Here is a 5,900-nt window from a genome sequence, read left to right as displayed (position 1 = left end):
AAAGTGGTAACAGAAGTTTCAAAAGAGGTTGTTGTAGAAAATGAAACTGTTGTCAAATTAAATTCAAAAGAATTTAAAGAACAAATTGACAAGTTTTCAAAAGAAAATGAAATTTCAAAAAGACAAGCTCGAAAGAAATTTTTTTGGTAAACCATGGAGTCTCGAAAGAAACAAAATGATTTGTCATTGAAAACGTCTGAATTAACAAAGACTAAATCTGTTGAAAACAAATCTTCAAATTCAACATCTTATTCAGATCAAAAACCATATCCCGCTCAATTAAACAAAACAAAATATGAATATTTTTCAAAAACAAATTCTTCAAAAGATCAAAATACAAAGTTTTTCTCAACTTTCAAAAATACCTCAAAGAGTTTTCAAAATCAATCCTCAACACAATGATTTTCTTCTAATCAACAATCAACATTTTCTCAAAGAAAAAAATATCACAATTACTTCTCTCAAAATTCAACTAATGGAAACATTGATAGAAGTCGATATGCAATGGCATTTCGTCCGAAATCAAATGTTGATTTCGTCCCACAAAAACCAAATTTTCCTAATCCCACAAGGAAACAAACTCTGAAAGTTTCGTATGAAAAAGGGGTGTCTTCTAGGAAAAAGATCAATCATTGGCTTGAAGGAAAAGGAAAAATGTATCAGTCAAATAAATTTTCTGAGGAACAAATACACGAAGCCTATGAGAAGTATGTGAATACTTCGTCAAATGGAAGTTCATCTTCGAAGGATTCGAATATTTCAGTCAAAGCATGGAAACCGGTTGTGAAAGCAAAGACTGTTCCAACACAAACTAAGAACACGAAGGGTAATGTCAGTGTACATCCGAAACCAGCGAAAACTTATGTTTCGGTTCCTTTAAATAATGATGTGGACTTAATTGATAGTCTCAAAACAAAAGTTTGTGATTGGGTTAAAGGTCCGTCATTACATTCAATGTTTCAAACTAATTTCTAAGGACCCAAAAAGCCTTGGGTACCTAAATTTTTTCAATAATTGCAGGTACTATGTGACGAGCAATATGATGATAAATGGTATATTGATAGCGGTTGCTCTCGTCACATGACTGGAAAAAGGGAGAATTTATGTGATTTTCGAAGTCTAAAGAATACTGGAGTAGTGAAGTTTGGGAACAATAAAAAATGGCAGGTCAATGGTTATGGAAAAATAACAAATGGCAAGTTTACAGTTCAAATAGTGGCGTATGTTGAAGGTCTTCAACATAACTTGATAAGTGTTTCACAACTTGTTGTGGGCACTGGCAATCAAGTTCTTTTTAACGAAGAAGGAAGTATCATTTTGAATGTGAACACAAAAGAGGTTTTGCTTAAATAAAAAAGAAAGGGTGACATGTTTACATTGGATATCAATCCAATTGTAGGCAAACCATCTGTATGCCTACTTTCGAAAGCTTCATCAGACATAAGCTAGTTATGGCATCGTCGACTATCACATTTAAATTTTCGCAATTTAAATAAGTTGGTAATTGATGATCTTGTTCGAGGCTTACCAATTTTAAAATTTGACAATGATACCTTATGTGCAGCTTGTGAACAAGGAAAACAACATAGGAAAGGTCATCCAATTGTGATAGATTCAAAAATTATCGAACCGTTGGAACTTCTTCATATTGACCTCTATGGACCATCAATTGTTGAAACTCTCAACAAGAAACGGTACATTTTGGTTATTGTTGATGGTTTTTCTCGATTCACTTAGGTGTATTTTCTCAGGTTAAAATCTGAAGTCGCTCAAACAATGATTGATTTTATCAAGAAATTGAAATGGGTTTGAAATAGAATGTTAGAAAAATCAAAAGTGATAATGGCTCTGAGTTCAAAAACAATATGCTGGATTCATACTTAGTTGAGAAAGGAATTTCGCATAACTTTTCGTCTCCATATACACCACAACAAAATGGTGTAGTTGAACAAAGAAATAGATCACTTTGTGAAGCGGCAATGACTATGTTAACATATGCGAATCTTCCTCAGTATCTATGGGTCGAAGCGGTGTCAACAACATGTTTTACTCAGAATCGTTCTTTTATTCATCGACGTTTTAACATCACTCCGTATGAAATTATCAATAACCGAAAACTAAATGTTAAATTCTTTCATGTGTTTGGTTGTAGGTGCTTTATCATGAATCTCAAGGATAATCTTTCGAAATTTCAAGCAAAAGCTGACGAAGGAATCTTTTTGGGATATGCGCATAATTCGGTGGCATACAGAGTGTTAAACAAGCGCACACGCAAAGTCGAAGAGACATTTAATCTTACTTTTGATGATTATTATGTCAAACAAGTTGAAAAACAATTCGAACAAAAGCCAATTATTAATGAATCAACAAATGAATTTGAAATTGTGAGTTCATCTGATTTTGATTATGATTTAATTTTTGGTATTCCTGACAGGGCTGTGGATGCTGAAGTTTGTGCAAATGATAATCGACAATCTGAATTGTCAAAGCATATTGATGACTCCGAACACCTTCAAAATATTGGTGATAGGATGTCAACAAACAAATTCTCCCGGAGTTGGCGAAAGTATGCATAATAATCCAGTGGAGGGGGAGCACTTGGATTCGAATACTCTGGTTGAGGGGGAGCATTATTTCGAGGGGGAGAATGGGAGAATAGTTGAAGATCTTGAGGGGGAGCATGTTGTTGAGGGGGATCATCAGAATGATAATTCTGTCGAAAGTAGACATGATGATGATGATATGATAAGTCTTGATCAAAATGATGAATTTCACGAAATGAATGATAATATTTCTGTTGCAGGATCTAAAAATGAAGAGATGTACGAAGATGCACCTTTAGAATTTGATCCAGAATATCCACCATTAGAGAAATGGACAAAAACTCATCCAAAAGATCAAGTCATTGGGAATCCTAAAGATGGAGTGTTAACAAGAGCTCAGATTCGTGCGAAGAATGAGGTATTAAATACTCATCAAGAATTTTGCATGTTCAATGTTTTTATATCTAAAATTGAACCAAAGACAGTTAAGGTAGCAATGGAACACTCAGATTGGGTTGTTGCAATGCAATCTGAACTGGTTGAATTCGAAAGAAACAAGGTTTGGAGATTAATTCCTAAACCTGAAAATGTTTCAATTGTCGGGTTAAAATGGATTTTCAAAAACAAAACCGACAAAAATGGAAATATTGTACGAAATAAAGCACGATTGGTCGTAAAAGGATATTCGCAACAAGAAGGTATTGATTATGAAGAAACCTTTGCCCCTGTTGCAAGACTCGAGGCTGTTCGAATATTTTTAGCATATGCAGCTCATAAGGATTTCGATGTCTATCAAATAGATGTGAAATGTGCTCTTCTCAATGGAGAACTCGAAGAAACTATTTACGTTGAACAACCTCTAGGTTTCGTAAATGAAATGCATCATGATCATGTTTATATTTTAGATAAAGCTGTATTTGGGTTAAAACAAGCACCAAGAGCATGGTATGCAACTCTTACCAGTTTCTTAAAACAGTCGAAATTTTAACAAGGATCAGTTGACCCCACGTTATTTCGAAAGATAGTTGGGAATCATCTGATGCTTGTTCAAATTTATGTCGATGATATTATTTTTGACTCTACTGACCCTGCTTTATCTAATGAATTTGAAAATTTGATGAAAAGCCAATTTGAAATGAGCATGATGGGTAAAATCAATAATTTTCTTGGCTTAAACATTTAACAAAGCAGAGAAGGCATTTTCATCAATCAGGAAAAATATACAAGGAATTTACTCGAAAAGTTTGGATTGACAAATAGCACGAAGTTAAGAGTACCAATGACGGTTGGCACAAGGCTATCACCTTCGTTAGAAACGCCTGCGGTTGATCTTACATTATACAGGAGCATGATAGGTTCATTGCTTTATCTTACTGCAAGTAGACCTGATATCATGTTTTCTGTATGTAATTGTGCTAGGTATCAAGCAAATCCACGAGAACCACATTTAACTGCTGTGAAGAATATCTTCCGTTATCTAAAGGGAATGATTTCGTTAGGATTGTGGTATCCTTCGAAAATAGGAATTTTCATTCAGGCATTTTCAGATGCAGATCTAGGAGGGTATACTTTGGATCGAAAGAGCACAAGTGGTGGTTGTCAATTTTTGGATGGAAAGTTAGTCAGTTGGCAGTCGAAGAAGCAGACGTGTGTTTCGATTTCCACTGCTGAAGTTGAATACGTTGCAGCTGCTGCTTGTACATCACAAATTATTTGGATCCAGAGTTAGTTGCGAGATTATGCTGTGAATATCAAAAAAGATTCCATTGTACTGTAATTCTCAAAGTGCTATACGCATTTGTCATAATCCAGTACAACATTCGAAAACAAAACATATTGCTCTTCGTTATCATTTTATCAAAGATCATGTGGAAGATGGAAATATTGAAGTCCATTTTGTAAAAACAACTGATCAGCTTGCTGATATTTTTACAAAAGCTTTGGATGAAAAATCATTTGTTCGAATTTTGACAGGTTTGGGAATGATCGAAGCGAGTTCAGTTCCAGGAATGATTTCGAATGTATAACAAAGGAGTGCTATACAAATTTGTCGATTCAGAGGCAATAATAATTCATTCAACGGTTAATGTTCATAGTCAACGTTTCGACACGCTTCGAATTCGACAATGTGCATATTGGATATGTGGTACAAAGTTTTGTTATTTTGTCAAATTTTCGTAAGGTTGTCAAATTTTCGTTAGTTTACAAATTTTCGTATGTTTGTAAAAGTGTTTTTCGTAAGTTTGTATCTTAGCTTTATTTTCGAAAAATCAAAAATTGCAAAAAGATTTTATTTTTGTTTTGTCGTTTTATTTCTGAAAAACCAAAAATTCCAAAAACAGTTTTCTTTTGTTCATTTTTTTCTTTTTCGAAAAATTCACAAAAACTCAAAAATATTTTCTTTATGTTAGAAAAATCAAAAATATCAAAAAGATTTTTGTTATTTTCTTTGTTTTTATTGGTGCAGAATACACGAAAGTTTGTCAAGGATCATGTTTGCTTTTCTATGGGAAGGTACAATTTCGACAACTATGTACTAATTAGGCTGTCCCTAGAAGCATGTTGCAGCATGTCGACCCAAGCTTCTGTCGACTCAATGTGTGTTTACGAAAGCCTTAATGAAAATTTTCATACGGAAATTTCTTCCCAAGTCAGGCTTATATTCACATTAGTCAATTGAGCTACCTTACTCTTCTCACATGAGTTAAGAGTTTTCTGTCTTGTCCGAGAATAACAGAGGTACAATTCGTTTCTCAAAACCAATCTTTTTCATCACAAAGTTTTAACACATTTCACACACAATGACATATGTCCGAGAGGTCATTGATCAAACCAATCATGACTTAGGCATGTCAAAAATCTGTGTTTATGATCTGACATCATGAGACCATGATGGAAGTGAAACCCAATCTTTCGAACCCTTTTAAGGAATTGACGAGGAACCAAGTTCCAGTTTTCACGAAACATTTGTTTCAGTACCTATATTCGAAACTCCAAATCATATTCATTTCGTATGAGTGGTCTTGATCAAACTATCGAAACCCATGATGTTTGTTACCCAACAAGATCCAACACAAATTTTTTTTATGAATATGATTTTCGTGTGAGTTTCATCTGCTTTCCAAGTTACTTTCAAAATAATCCAAAGCATACTTGTCACTGACTACACTGGTCAAACAAGTAATTTCTGTTACAATTTCTCACCTTATGTTTAGGTTGATATGTAATGAAATTCATTAAGCTGCCCACGAAGCCTGATAAAAGAAGCCCTTCGATACTTCTCTATAAGTATTCGATTGAAATTCATGGGAACATACACAAGCAGTTGATTATCTCTCTTGATAATTAATGAAGTAA

The sequence above is a fragment of the Lactuca virosa genome, chromosome 6 (assembly GCF_052849685.1).
Source record: "Lactuca virosa cultivar CGN04683 chromosome 6, Lactuca_virosa_CGN04683_v6, whole genome shotgun sequence".
NCBI classification, from domain to species: Eukaryota; Viridiplantae; Streptophyta; class Magnoliopsida; order Asterales; family Asteraceae; genus Lactuca; species Lactuca virosa.
This window is presented reverse-complemented; position numbering follows the sequence as displayed.